The 16,257-nt window shown below is 37.2% G+C and overlaps 1 long non-coding RNA gene and 2 other non-coding genes across 9 annotated transcripts in view; 1 reads left to right on the top strand and 2 right to left on the bottom strand.

The window, feature by feature from the left end:
- Nucleotides 1-5,211, top strand: part of LOC140470066 (uncharacterized) — a 57,970-nt gene extending 52,759 nt beyond the window's left edge. For all 7 annotated transcript variants that reach the window (XR_011956333.1, XR_011956332.1, XR_011956329.1 and 4 more), the window contains 2 exons: nt 2,302-2,371; nt 4,573-5,211. This is a non-coding gene — a long non-coding RNA (uncharacterized lncRNA). The remainder of the gene's footprint in view (nt 1-2,301; nt 2,372-4,572) is intronic.
- A 6,266-nt stretch (nt 5,212-11,477) lies between these two features.
- trnav-aac (transfer RNA valine (anticodon AAC)) lies at nt 11,478-11,550 on the bottom strand. Its single transcript has one exon. It is a non-coding gene; the product is annotated as a tRNA-Val (tRNA).
- Nucleotides 11,551-14,358: 2,808 nt separating this feature from the next.
- Nucleotides 14,359-14,431, bottom strand: trnav-aac (transfer RNA valine (anticodon AAC)). The gene has a single exon. It is a non-coding gene; the product is annotated as a tRNA-Val (tRNA).
- Between the last annotated feature and the right edge of the window lie 1,826 nt (nt 14,432-16,257).

Raw genomic sequence — 16,257 nt, 5'->3', positions numbered from 1 at the left:
ACTTCAATGCTCACATTCATTGTATTTCTAATCACAATAAGAGCAAACTATTTCATGTGACAAAATTATTTAAAATTCATCTCACTTTTTTATGGATACAAAATAGAATTAACACCCGTTTGTTCTTTCCTTGACCAATCACAGTGAAGTTTGAATTGTAGAATGCTAGACTGATACAGCACGGAAACAGGCCATTCAGCCTAACTTGGCATTCCGGCCAAGTTTCCTAAACTAAACTAGTCCCATTTCCCTGTGTTTCTCCCATACCCCTTTGGACGTTTTCTATCCAATAAACTGTCCAAAAGTCTTTTAGATGTTGTAATTGTACCAGCCACTGCCCTTCCTCTCACAGCTCATCCCAATATGTGAAAAACAGTGTGGAAATGTTGCCCCTCAGACCCCTTTTAAATCTTTCCTCCTCACCTTAAAAATTATTTACACCGTAGAATCTTTAAGACTGCAAAGTTAATAAAAGTTGAGAGGTATTTAGAAGCAGCATAATACTTTATTCATACTTTATCGGTGTTCAAACATTTGTGTCTGAATTAAGAAGAAAATAAAAAGATAATGAAAGTGAATATGAGAGTGACCACAAGATACAGTCCATGACATTTGATAGAAAAAGGAATTTGCATAATCTCGTGACAATTTAGTGTTAATAAATAATTTACTTCTCAGGTACTAAAGCAGTCCAAGCCCAATTCATACTTTAATCAGTGATGTGAAGCAAATAAATTCAAGATGTTGTGATCATTATAATGAACAACAGTTACAAGTTGAGACAATGTTGGTTGAAAAGCAATTCAGTCGACACTTAGATATTTTCTAATCCACTCTGAGGTGTTTTGACACATCTCTGTTGAAGGTGGGAATTGAACCCATGGCTCCTGGTCTACTAGTGTACACATTACCATAATATTCCCATGCAGGAAGGGCAGGACTATAATCACATACTTACTGTGTTTATTCACAGGGAAAACTGCTCAGATATTTATTGTTATAATTGGACTAGGATTGTATTAGACAGTTCCATTGTGTAATGGATAAAAAGAATTAGTAATTTCTAATAATGATGGAACGAAGCAACAATGGTCTTAAATAAACATAAATCTCATGATAATCAAGTAAGTCAATTTGTTTGAAGCAGTTATTCATGTGCATAAGTTAAAATTAACCTGCTTTTTAATGCACATGAATTGGAAATAAAGCATTAGTCATTCAATGTGACTACTCAGCAATGGACAACTTCCCTCATTTTCAAAAAAATGTGATTTCTAAGAATTCAAGATTTATTGTAAAAGCATAGAACAAACATTTGTTAATTCTGGTTTATTTACACAAGGAACACGTGTAATTTAAATAATGCTTAACATGAAAAATACTTAGCTCTTATTGTAATAATCAGAACTGTAACAATGTTAGAATTGAAGTGAAATACAATCAATACAAGATTGTAAACAAAACTGTGGATGCTGGAAATCACAAACAAACTCAGTAATTGCTGGAAAATAACTCAGCAGGTCTGGCAGCATCTGTGGAGAGAGTTGGGCCCAGTGACCTTTCTTCAGACTGCACTTTTTCTTACAACCAATTCAATCCAGCTAAGATTCCACACTTAAAATTATTTTTGCTAAGATTAAGAGATTGTAGAGTGCAATATTGTTTGTATCAGTTGATGTACTGAGACATAGTTCCACATATACAGCTGGAGATATTGGATTTCAACAATGATTACCGGTTAGATTTTGGTAATAATTAGTTTTAAAATGGCTGATAACAAATTTAAGAATGATGAGAAAACCCCTATTGCAAAGTAATTGTGCAATATGTTGGAAAAAAATTAAATATTTATGTGAAAAATAGTTAGCAATTTCTTAATTGATAAGACTGATTAATGATCCTTCCATTAATACGAGAATTCAAATAAAAGAGAATGAGAGAGTTAAAATGAGTGTTGGGTGAGAGAACTTTGGTTGATTGCAGGTGTGTTGACCTGAAAAGAATGTCAATGTTTCATTATGATACTGGCCTTAATAAATAATGGATTGAACGAAAATGTAAATCTCATGATGGTGTGATAATTGAAATGACAATTAAATAATATTTAATGTGAGAATGCAACACTTAAGATGATACAATATTTTCAAAGCAGTTTGTACTGGATAATGAATTAAAATATTGGGTTAATTTTTTAAAAAATCTCACTTTAGAAGATTATTCATCAGAATTATTCTGTCATTGAAAAAACCTCATTTCTTCAAGAATTCTGCATTTACCTCATTTTCTGTCTTTTATCCACAGGGATCTGTACTGGAACCCTTCTGTTTGCGATGCAATTATATAGAAGTGACATGGATTAAAATCTAATTGGGTGAGTTAATAAGTTTGCAGATGATATAACGTTCAGTGCAGTTGGGGACAGTGTAGAGTGTTGTCAAATAATGCAGCAGGAAAAAGAGAAATTGCAGATATGGGCAGAGTAATTAAAGGTGAAGTTTAATCCATACAAGTGTGAGGTGTTTCACTTTGGAAGCTCAAATGTTAAAAAAAAGTAGATAGTTAATGGCAGGACCCTAACAGCTTTATTATTCAAAGGGATCTTGACGTTCAAGACCATGGCTCCCTGAAAGTGACCATGCAAGTAATTAGGTGGTTAGGAAGGCAAATGGCATGCTTGCCTTTATTGGTCAGGGAACTGGTTACAAGAGTCAGGAAGTCATGTTGTAACATTTTAACACTTTGGTTAAGGCATACTTAAAGTATTGTATTCACTTTTGTTCGCCATGTTCCAGGAAGGGTATGGATGCTTTGGAGAGGGTACAGAGGGCATTTACCAGGATGCTGCCTGGATTTGGAGAGGCGAGAAAAATTCAGATTGCTTTTTTGTGAAGTGGCGGAGACTGGGGGAAGACTTGATGGAAGTCTGTACAATCATTAGATACGTAGATAGGGTTGACGGTCAGAAAGTTTTTCCCAGAGTTGAAGCGTCAAAAACTACGTGACATGTGTTTAAGGTTAGGAGGGAAAGTTCAAGGGGCATGTAAGGGGCAATTTGTTTTGTACACAGGGAGTGATTGCTGTCTGGAATGGACTTCCAGGGTTGGTGGTGGAAGCAGATACATTAAGGCTCTTTAATGTTCATTTCGATAATTTGGAAGGATATGAACCAAGGGTAGGCAGAAGGGATGAGTTTCTTTTGCATTATGTTCAGCACAACATTATGGGCCAAATGGCCCATTCCTGTGCTGTACAGATCTTTGAGAGAAAGCTAATGTCTATCTCATATGACATTTAATCTAATCAATATTTAGCCACTGGTGTCAGAAATAGGAAGGAAATAAGTAGATAACGAACTTGACTATAATCTGAAAATATAGTCAATTAAATTTAGAGGTAATTTTTTTATATTTGTTCTGAATTATCAGATTAGCAACTTTGATGGAGATGTGTTTAAATTGTTTGCAGTTATTGATGTTCTGACCCAAAATTACCCTTGTTAAACTGAAGATTGGACCAGAAACCTGTTAGAAAACTTGAAAATATTCAGTAAGGTGCGATGCACATCATAATTTCTTACTGCCTATACTACAATAACAAAATCTTTCAGGTCTACACCAAAAAGCATTGATTTGCAGCCAATGCTCATTATAAATATCTGAATGCTACTCGTTTCAACAATCAAAGTAATCTCAGCCTCATTTATAAAGAGATATCTTAGACATTTCACTAATAATTACTGTTTATGTTGACACATTGCTCGTTCAAACATTAATGAGATTTCTCATTAATATTCAGTTCAATGATAGCATATTAATAATTTAGTTATTAATATCTAATAATTGATCAATCCAGTAAGGGATATAACAGTGGAATTATGGCTCAGTACATTAACTGATGGAAAGATATTGTTGTGTTCACTCTCCCAATTATTGTGAATATCGATGTTTATTTTGATTTGATTTGATTTTTCTTCAACATGAAGTTTTATTGTATTTCTGATCACAGTAATAGTTAAATTTTTTAAAGCTAAAAAAATTCAAATTTGTGACTTTTTTGTCAACAAGAAAAAAGAATTTACATGCGTATGTTCTTTTCTTTATCAGAGTAAATTTTGAATTGTTGGAAGTTATACATATGTGTAAGGAAGGGGAGCTGCCTGCAGCTGAATAGTCACATTGAATGATTTTTTATTGCGATTACATCCTGCTGCTAATCATTCTAGTTATCTTTTCATTTCAGGAAAAACTGCTTTAAACATATTCCACAGTTGTATTTTGCATGAATTTACAATAAGCGCATGGTATGTGTATTTATCTTTCTTTCATTTCCATGATTTTAATTTTTAAGTAAGAGCATATGTGCTTAGTACCATATCACAGCAAACCCGTTTGGAAATATTGAATCACTTAATGTGTCAGTGTTCTAAAATAGATTACCAATTCATTGTTAGTCCAACAATCACACAGTAATTTAATTTAGGTTTTGTAACAAATATCGTGAGATTCACATTTCAATTTAAATCATTATTTCATAGTGCCAATTTTACTAAGAAAAACTTATCTTTTATTCCAGGTCAACACAACCACAAACCAAGCAATGATCCCTCATCCAACACTGACAGGAAATATCTGATATCTTCTCATTTGAATGTTCACAGAAATCATTGGATTCATATTCAGCCTTACAAATGAAGATACATCTGATTGTTTTTGACTCCAATTCTACATGTTGCGGATTGTAATATGACATTTCTAATCATTTTAAGTTTACAGTGACTAGTTTTAACACTAATTGTTACTTATATCTAATATGAAATCATTGATCAAATCAGTATAGTCGGCTTTAAGTGTGGAATTAAGTCTCAGTGACGTAAGCATATTGCATGGTACAGTTTCCTAATGGTAGCGAATGTTGATTTTTATTTTAATGCTGAAATCCTTATTGATTTGCTGCTGTAGGGAAGCCCTGAGCAGCCTGCCTTGGAATTAAAACACAAAATGGTGGAGGGGAGATAAATAAGACCAACAGTGTGTTTCAGTCTTAAGTTAAAAAAAGAACATTTTGTACAATCCTACTCCAAGTCCATAAGCATGCAATTCCAGACAGTCATATTCCAGATAGTGATAAGAGAATGCAGGCACACAGAAAAATGACCAACCCTGACTTTCATTAATGAAAGAATAATTGTCCCAGTGAATGAATAAACACCAACTGCAGAATAGAGCCCAGCTAACTTCCACAGCGGCTGTCAGGGAAACAGGCAGGGTTTGATTGTCAGAAATAGTTACTATTTTAAAATTGCTCAGAACATTTAAAACTTTTCTAATTACATATTCTTGAGAATTGTAAATAAGGCATAGTGAGAGGCCCAAAGGACTGCAGAAATTAATTTTGTAATGTGAGGAAATAAAATGCACAGAGATCCCAAGGCCTGGAGATTATAGCACCTGTAAAACACCATGAACCAATAGGAAATTCGGGCTATCCATATTGATGTTCATCCAAGATTAGGTGTTCTACAGGATTGGGTGTCTGTATCATGATGGAACGACTGTAACCACATTGCATGTGGACATTGTAATACAGAAGGTGTGTAAAAATACTGCTTTTTACTGTACACATTAGTGTGTCATGGACCTCCCTTCCTAGATTGGCCTCGGGGGGATGATCCCTGCATTAACTGATTGCAGCATGAGTAAACATCTTCCACTTGCCTGAGTTCGGCCTATCTCCTCAGTCTTCATTCCCTGTCAGGGGAAATCACTCCTACAGCTATGGTGACATTTAAATTCAATACAAACACTTATTATCTGTGAAATTATTCCTTGCAGAGCGATATCATTTTCATGTTAATTTTTTAAATTTTTGTTTTCAAGAAAACAATGGAGGAACATCCATTTGTTATTTAGTTCAACTTATACTAAATTTTAAATTATTGACAGGACTACACATGGGGGTGGCGGGGGGAAGAACGATTCTTCAGCTCAAATGTCACATTAAGTGACAATTTCCATTTTTCAAATCATGTGACCTCCAAAATGATATTTATTTTAATTTCATTTTGAGGTAGTTTTATTTTCTTCCAACATTAGTTGTCAATGAACAATAATCACACAATTATTAGTTTTTTTTGCTACAAAATGACTCCCTGTACCAAATGTCATTAACTCGATGTTTAGTGCATAATAATACCCACTTTCCCATCCTCATTATTTTCTTCCTAGTTCTGACATTTATCTAAACATTTATCATGATAAAAGTTACATTAATAAAATAGACATGAACCAACCAAAAAAAAGTTGAACGATGTTCAATTGTTGCTGAGATTTTTTAATTATTAAAGCCACGTTTTATATTTTAATTTTCAGTTTATTTATCTTAATGAATAGACAATCGACATCAGAGCAAAGTGCATTCAAAATATTAAGTCAATTTATCTATCAGGATTTTAGAAACAATTATCAATTACAATAATTACGCACTACTTTAACTTAGGCTTTATAACAAGTACAATATGCTTTTAATACCTTCCATATTTCTTAGTGTGAGTGCTACAACATTAAAACTTGTTTGATAAGGCCAATACGCCCACAAAAGACCAATAATTGCCATTGCAACATCATTTGTAAATATCTGACTTTTGCTCATTTGAAAGATCACAGTCTTCTCAGCCATTGAAATTCAGAGAACACCAGTTAATTTACACTGCAATATTTCTCTTCATTTCTGAACATTACTCAGTGGAATAGTAAGAGGAGATACCTCATTATTCTTAAATTCATTAATAAAATATTTCAAATCGATTTGTTGCCAAAACCTAACAATTGTTCAATTCGGTAAGGGGTGTACATGTGGAACTATGTTTTCATATAATAATTAATGCAAGGACATTGCAATGCACAATCATTCAATCATTCTGAATATTGCTTTTCATTTTAAACTTGGAAACACTTTTGAATTGATTTGATTAGAAATCACTTCAATGTTAACATTTATTGTGTTTTTAATCACAATAACAATTGAATATTTTTCACGTGCAAAATCATTGAAATCCCCATGAATTTTTTGAAGCACACAAAAAAGGGTTGGCATACAGGAAATGGTGACTTAGAAATCGTGTATTTTAGAAAGAATGAAAGTTGTCTTCAGCTGAATAGGCACATTGATTGACCAATTCATCATTTTGTTCCAATTTATATGTAGATCAAAAGCATTGTAATTTGCATTTCTGAAAATGTGGAACTTATGAACATATAGAATAATTATATTCATTTTTATTTATAATGCACAGTAATCACACAATTCTGTCAAGTTGTCGTTCCACAAGTGATCATAAAAATCATGTTAAATTAAGACATTTGTTAACTCCCATCATTATTGTAAATTACTACTGAATTTTCAGAAGATTGTACACAGTATCCAACCATTTAATTCCAATCCAATTATCGCAATAAACATCTGATTAGTTTTCAGCCCTGCCCAACCTGGTTGGGAATGTTATGAAGGAATCTTGTGCAACTCTGGTCGTGTATCTGTTACCAGACCAGAGTTGTCTGGTCGTGTCTCTGTTACCAGACCAATTTCAATTCCCACATTGCACAGAGCTGTGCCAGAGCAGCTCTGAATGTTGAGAAGAAAATATCTAAGAATCGAATGAATTGCCTTTCAATTCAACATGAAATATGTTTTCATTTGTTGTTCATTCCAATAATCACAGTATCTGCTATATATATTCTTCAGTCCGCTAATAACAGAATGTATCTAATTACACTCAATCAATATTCTTTGCAAAATATTTGATAATGTTGCATTCACAAAGATGAAATATGCAAAGTAAAGATAGAACTTGATGCTTCAAAGGTATAAATATGAGAAAAAAATTAAGTTATTCTTCAGTTAAATAAACAAATGCCACTTCCTACTATACATCAATTTTTAGTTATTGATCTGTTTATGAGTTGTCTGAAATTTGTTTTTAGTTTTCCATTCATCTATTTATATTGAATGTACGATTGAAATGTTCTGAAAATATCCGAGTGCATTCATTTGAAAATTGAATTTGCACGTTTCTCTCTAATCCAGTTTATTGCATGATGACTTAACAGTGTTTTGTTCAGCAAACCTCCTGAATTCCTAAAAATTGTCTAATCTTAAATAAGATCTTTCACACCCAGTTATCAGTCTGTTCCTAATTCATGTAAATATCTAAATTTATTGAAATCAATGTTCACACAAAACAGTGCACATAAAGCGACACAAAGATATTCATCATCAGCTGATTACTATTCAGTGGAATAACCTGAGTAAGTATCTTATTGTTCCTAGGACAAATGACAACAATAAACATTTATTTACTATTCTATGCAGTTAATGCAATTGAGGTGCTATATTTCAGCTCAGTCGTTAATGTTGATTTATATTGTTTAAACCAATAATTCTACTTTATCACAGATATTGACTATACTACAATAATGTTGTAAAGCAAATCTTTGTCAATCTAACAATCTTTAAGCTCCTTTTTTGTTGTGTGTGTACAAGAGACAATTCAAATTATAACCATTTTTATTACAAATTGAACAAATACTGCATTTTAAATTTGTGAACTTCCCACATTTTTGCAAAAGGGTTAGCCTTCACTGTATATGTCACATTTAAAAACCTGCTATTTCAAATCATGCGTGCTACAAAATGATTATTGTTTTCATTTCATTGTAAGAAAAGATCTGCTTTGACAGTGTTGATTTTTTTGTCATTTCTATTCCAACATTATTCATCATTGTCCAAAAATGACAATATTATTAATATCGCATATATGCCACATATCATTGACGACATTGTTCAGTTTCAAGCTCACTTTCATGACTTACTAATTCTCTTCCTAATTCTGACACAAGTTTTTAAACATTGATCATAATATTGATCATATAAATTGATGTAACATATCTCTACAAGGAATCCAGTGTATGGAAATTCACAATTCTTGTATTACGTACATTTTTTACTTAAAAAAAGATTCTTGCTCAATAATCACTGAATGGCTCATTTTTCTTCAATCCATAAAGCTAGGTACAATGTTTTATACCTCAGTTTATTGATCTTAATAAATATCTAATCAACATCACAGCAAAGTGCTTTTGAAATATTGATTCATTTTAATTCTTCAAAAGACAGCAATCATTATCAAGGCATTGCCATTACAATAATGGCACAATTATTTATAAAAAATGTCTTTTGAACAAGTATAGTGAGATTCACATTTAGATTTAATTCATTATGTCTTAGTGCTAATAGTACAGTATGAAAATACCTTTATTTTTCAGGTCACCTACCCCTCAAAGGAACCAATGACTTCCCATCCAACTTCATTGCAAATATCTGATGTTTGCTCATTTGAAAGATCACGGTAATCTCGGTCTTAAAATTCAGGAAAATGTAATTACTTTTCACTGAATTAATTCCAGTTCATTTCCAGACATTGCTCAATCACTTGCAAAAAGAGATTTTTCATTATTCATTAATGCATTGACAGACTTTGATAATTCAATTGTTGCTGATTTATAATAAAAACAATACTTATTCAATCTAGTAGGTTGCGCAAATGTGGATTTACGGCACAGTACATGAACCACTGTAAAGATATTGCAGTGCACAATCTCTCAATCATTGTAAGTATCAAATTTTATTTTACCTGTTGAAACATAGTTGAATTCAATTAATTACATTTGCCTTCAATGCTCACATTTATCGTGTTTGTAATCATAATACGACTGACGGATGTTTCATGCAACAAAATCAAATGAAAAAGAATTAGCATCTCTTTATTCTTTCATTCAACAATGGCAATGAATTTTGTTTTTTTAAATTTTGAACATTTTTGGAAAGAAGGGATATTGTCTTCAGTTGAATTCTTGCATTGACTCACTAATTCACTGTGTCCGCTACTTATTCTCTTTGGGTTGCTATGAAAAGGAATTAACTAGTTCTTCTGATTGTAAATTCTTGGAAAATATTTGAGAATGTTGTGGTTTTAAAGGTGACAAGGCGAAGTGATCGTAAGTCATCAGTTATTTTGCTAGAAAGAACTTGATTCAAACATTTCGAACACACACACATTGTTATTCTGCTGTGTAACAAGGGGGAAAACAAGTCGCTTTCTTCAGCGTTAAGTTAATATATGCCACTTCCAAGTGTTCATTAGTCAGCTAATTACCTACATTTGTTATTAAAAATTGCAATTCGTCTAAATATTGTTATGACCTTTGATCAAATTAAATGTTTAATTACTGTTTATACATGAATTGCCGAGATTTTGTTATTTTATTGTTTTCCATACACCTATTCGTATTGAATGTAAGATTGACATGCTTTGACAATATCGGAGAGTGTTCATTTGAAACTTATTTTTTAGTATCTTTCACTGATTTTACTTATTGCATCAGATTACATGGTACCTCAGTGGTTAGCAATGCTGCCTCACAGCGCCAGGGACATTGGTTTGATTTCCTCCTCAGATGACTGTGGGGACTTTGCACGTTCTCCCCAAGTCCATGTGACTTTGCTGTGGTGTCCTCAAACATTCCAAACATATGCAGGTTAGGTGCCCTGGCCATGCTAAACCGCACGTTGTGATCACGGATATGTGAATTAGACAGAAATAAATGTGAAGAAATGTGATCGGGAAAAGTGTTTGGGTGGGTTACTCTTTAGAGGGTCATTTTTTTTCAAACAAATGGCCTGTTAATACACTGAGGTAACAGGGGTGCTTTCATAGCGTCGCTACTATTAAGGTGCGCCCCGAGATCTAAGCCATGTTGGAACTGAAACAGAGGAATCGACAGAGAGGCTACAGAATGATATCGCATCCATTTGGGTTTCTTTAAATCACGGACGAGCAGGGAAATATAAACGGGGAGAGCGAGTGGGGAAGTGAGGCAGTTGCAGCTCTGGTGAAAGTCCAAAGGTTCCTCTGAGAGTGTAAATTATTTCATTGCTGTTGCTGATTGAATGAGCCACTAACGTGCGAACTGCCCCAAAATATGATTCAGGAATCTGGTACCAACTCTCGCGCGTTGAATAACGACAGACAGCTTCCAAATGAGGCCTTTCAGAGACGACTTTGGAGTACATTTGACAGACAGACAAGTTCAGGAATCCGTGGTGCGCTGTGACACCAGCGCAGCAGCTTCTTCCCTGCCTTTGAACCGGGCCGCCTGCGCAAGGAATGCAAATGCGGTACTGCTTTTCGTGGAAGGATCAGAACGCGGCAAGGACACTCTCAAACAGAATGGCATATGCATCAGAACCAGGTTGGAGAAAAACTTTATAATGCTTTACACAGTAATTAAATGGAGTTGCCTTACATTTCACTACGAGAGCAGATTCTTTCAAGCAAATTCGAAGGCAGGTTTGCAGATGGGAAAGCAAGCAAGAAAGCTCCGTTCTTGTCCATGTAAAAGGCTACAGTTGACGAACAAAGCAGTTTCTGCCCAGTTTCGAACTGGGGACCTTTCGCGTGTTAGGCGAACGTGATGACCACTACACTACAGAAACCAGCCGCGGTCGCCGCCCTGCGGCGCAGTGGCATCCAGCACTGAAAGTTGAAGCCATTCTCCGTTTCACCTTTCTGTTTCCAATCGCTCGTTGTTGTCCAGCGTAATTGACATCTTGAAAACGTTAAAAAAGACACGTGAAATTGATGACAATATATAGACAATGATTTCGTCAATGTTTGGACCGTAGGGCGAGGTGGAATAAGCTGGGACGACTTTCCCTGCAGCGGAACGGCTGCGATATGATCTTATGGAAGGGTTGTAAACTGAGTATTTCTGTGTTTTACCCAAATTGGGGTGAGTTGAAAACTCGAGAGCATAGGTTTAAGGTGAGTGGGCTGAAATTGACAAACGACCTGAGGCACATTTCCCACACAGAAGGTTGTGCGTGTATGGAATGAGCTCCCAGAGGATGTGGAGAAGGCTATTACACTCAGAAAATTGCAAAGGTAATCGGATGAGTTTCTGGACAGGATGGGTTTAGAGGGATTGGGGCCAAATGCTGGGGAACGGGACTTGTTTAATTTTGGTTATGTGGTGAGCATGGATGAGATACACCTAAATATCTGTTTCCACGCCGTGTACCCCCATAACGTCTTGTTGCTAACACTGGCTGTAAAGGATTACTTTATAGCGGAGTTTTCCATCGCAGTCTGTGGCACAATCGTTTAGTCTGTTCGACTGCTCACGGGAAAGGTAGTATTGTGAAACACTGCAGATACGAACAACTTCCTTAATTTTGCCCCGACTGACCATACTCCGTGAAACTTTCCCAGACCTCAATTGAGGAGTTTTGCTGCTCGAAGTTACCTCAGAAACCCTGTTAACTCGTAATGTGCTGAGCGAATCGCAAAACAGAAAGCATTTTTCACGGAACACAAACAAAACTGGCATGCCGAATGCATTTTCAGACAGAGAGATGCATGAATGCTAAATGTGTCACAGTCCGAGGGCATGAGTCATAAAGTAATCTCACAACTAAAAACAGGGCAATTCCAAACTACTCTTTCAAACATACTGCAGCGTTAGTGCACCACCACTTTCCAGACAATGCTGAAAAGAGAGATAGAAAGAACATCATAAGAACGGGCCATAAAAAGTGAATTTCACCATTCACAGTCTCGATTAGATTACCTTTTCCTTCTGATGACTCCAGGACGGAAATGAAGGAAATGGGAGAAATTCAATAACATATGACACCGAAATTCATTGGAACGATTTTCCCATTGGACAGAAAACCAAATAACGACGAGTCGAGTCACCGCAGGACTTTGTTTCACAACAGCGATGAAATAATAGTCTCCATTCGGTTCCAGTAAAAGCACAAATCGCTTTGGAACAGCAGAGCTGTTTGCGATTTTCCGCGCGGGAGGCGAACGCGATCATGACAGCAGAGACACTTGGACACTTCGGTCAAATAACCATGAGCTGCTAGACATTACTACAATTTCGATTCTTGCTTTGCTAAATGATTTCACACATTGCTCGAAACAGGACGACTTTCACGTTTACACGGAACACGAAACACACCTGACTACAGGGAAAATGCACAAAGCTGAGCAGGCCGTGTTCCACATCAAACCGTGCAGCATTTATTCAGTCACTGTGTCTGTTTTGCTGAAGAAGGGTCCCAAAGAATGTTCTCCACCCTAAAACCGGAGGTCGCATTACAATCCGAGAACGACAGATCACATTGTGAGCATGCTCTGACCTCGGGGCCGGTTCGAGATGCCACTTTCCGTGCCTTTTACTTTAACCGTGCAATTTGCTGCAGAGATGTTCACTCCTGGACATGAGCCACGTGGATACCAACTGAGTCGGAAACCCGTGCGGGAATCGACGAGAAGCGATTCAATAAATTTTGCTAACTTCCATGGTGCTTATTGGAAATGCAGTTTCTGTTCAAGTCAATCGAAAAGGCAGTTTCTGAACATAGTAACAGAAGTCAAAAGGTAATTACCTCACCCCACCCCCACTCCGGAAGAGGTGCTAACTGCCCTTGAGTGCTTTTTGATCTCGATGTGAAGAGCTCACACGCCTCTGAGTCACCTTCAAGTCTCTGTTTGCGGAGTGAATCACAAAGAAGGACTTTTACCAGAGCTGCAACCGCCTCACTTCCCCACTCGCTCTCCCCTTTTACATTTTCCTGCTCGTCAGTGATTTAAAGAAAACCAAATGGATGCGATGTCATTCTGTCGCCTCTCTGTCGATTCCTCCGTTTCAGTTCCAACATGGCTTAGATCTCGGGGCGCACCTTAATATTAGCGGCGCTATGAAAGCACAAGTTCAAAGGTTCCTCTGAGAGTGTAAATTATTTCATTGCTGTTGCTGATTGAATGAGCCACTAACGTGCGAACTGCCCCAAAATATGATTCAGGAATCTGGTACCAACTCTCGCGCGTTGAATAACGACAGACAGCTTCCAAATGAGGCCTTTCAGTGACGACTTTGGTGTACATTTGACAGACAGACAAGTTCAGGAATCCGTGGTGCGCTGTGACACCAGCGCAGCAGCTTCTTCCCTGCCTTTGAACCGGGCCGCCTGCGCAAGGAATGCAAATGCGGTACTGCTTTTCGTGGAAGGATCAGAACGCGGCAAGGACACTCTCAAACAGAATGGCATATGCATCAGAACCAGGTTGGAGAAAAACTTTATAATGCTTTACACAGTAATTAAATGGAGTTGCCTTACATTTCACTACGAGAGCAGATTCTTTCAAGCAAATTCGAAGGCAGGTTTGCAGATGGGAAAGCAAGCAAGAAAGCTCCGTTCTTGTCCATGTAAAAGGCTGCAGTTGACGAACAAAGCAGTTTCTGCCCAGTTTCGAACTAGGGACCTTTCGCGTGTTAGGCGAACGTGATGACCACTACACTACAGAAACCAGCCGCGGCCGCCGTGAGATTGATGACAATATATAGACAATGATTTCGTCAATGTTTGGACCGTAGGGCGAGGTGGAATAAGCTGGGACGACTTTCCCTGCAGCGGAACGGCTGCGATATGATCTTATGGAAGGGTTGTAAACTGAGTATTTCTGTGTTTTACCCAAATTGGGGTGAGTTGAAAACTCGAGAGCATAGGTTTAAGGTGAGTGGGCTGAAATTGACAAACGACCTGAGGCACATTTCCCACACAGAAGGTTGTGCGTGTATGGAATGAGCTCCCAGAGGAAGTGGAGAAGGCTATTACACTCAGAAAATTGCAAAGGTAATCGGATGAGTTTCTGGACAGGATGGGTTTAGAGGGATTGGGGCCAAATGCTGGGGAACGGGACTTGTTTAATTTTGGTTATGTGGTGAGCATGGATGAGATACACCTAAATATCTGTTTCCACGCCGTGTACCCCCATAACGTCTTGTTGCTAACACTGGCTGTAAAGGATTACTTTATAGCGGAGTTTTCCATCGCAGTCTGTGGCACAATCGTTTAGTCTGTTCGACTGCTCACGGGAAAGGTAGTATTGTGAAACACTGCAGATACGAACAACTTCCTTAATTTTGCCCCGACTGACCATACTCCGTGAAACTTTCCCAGACCTCAATTGAGGAGTTTTGCTGCTCGAAGTTACCTCAGAAACCCTGTTAACTCGTAATGTGCTGAGCGAATCGCAAAACAGAAAGCATTTTTCACGGAACACAAACAAAACTGGCATGCCGAATGCATTTTCAGACAGAGAGATGCATGAATGCTAAATGTGTCACAGTCCGAGGGCATGAGTCATAAAGTAATCTCGCAACTAAAAACAGGGCAATTCCAAACTACTCTTTCAAACATACTGCAGCGTTAGTGCACCACCACTTTCCAGACAATGCTGAAAAGAGAGATAGAAAGAACATCATAAGAACGGGCCATAAAAAGTGAATTTCACCATTCACAGTCTCGATTAGATTACCTTTTCCTTCTGATGACTCCAGGACGGAAATGAAGGAAATGGGAGAAATTCAATAACATATGACACCGAAATTCATTGGAACGATTTTCCCATTGGACAGAAAACCAAATAACGACGAGTCGAGTCACCGCAGGACTTTGTTTCACAACAGCGATGAAATAATAGTCTCCATTCGGTTCCAGTAAAAGCACAAATCGCTTTGGAACAGCAGAGCTGTTTGCGATTTTCCGCGCGGGAGGCGAACGCGATCATGACAGCAGAGACACTTGGACACTTCGGTCAAATAACCATGAGCTGCTAGACATTACTACAATTTCGATTCTTGCTTTGCTAAATGATTTCACACATTGCTCGAAACAGGACGACTTTCACGTTTACACGGAACACGAAACACACCTGACTACAGGGAAAATGCACAAAGCTGAGCAGGCCGTGTTCCACATCAAACCGTGCAGCATTTATTCAGTCACTGTGTCTGTTTTGCTGAAGAAGGGTCCCAAAGAATGTTCTCCACCCTAAAACCGGAGGTCGCATTACAATCCGAGAACGACAGATCACATTGTGAGCATGCTCTGACCTCGGGGCCGGTTCGAGATGCCACTTTCCGTGCCTTTTACTTTAACCGTGCAATTTGCTGCAGAGATGTTCACTCCTGGACATGAGCCACGTGGATACCAACTGAGTCGGAAACCCGTGCGGGAATCGACGAGAAGCGATTCAATAAATTTTGCTAACTTCCATGGTGCTTATTGGAAATGCAGTTTCTGTTCAAGTCAATCGAAAAGGCAGTTTCTGAACATAGTAACAGAAGTCAA

The sequence above is a fragment of the Chiloscyllium punctatum genome, chromosome 50 (assembly GCF_047496795.1).
Source record: "Chiloscyllium punctatum isolate Juve2018m chromosome 50, sChiPun1.3, whole genome shotgun sequence".
In the NCBI taxonomy this organism is placed as follows: Eukaryota; Metazoa; Chordata; class Chondrichthyes; order Orectolobiformes; family Hemiscylliidae; genus Chiloscyllium; species Chiloscyllium punctatum.
The sequence above is the reverse complement of the archived record's forward strand: the minus strand, read 5'-3'. Positions and strand labels throughout refer to the sequence as shown.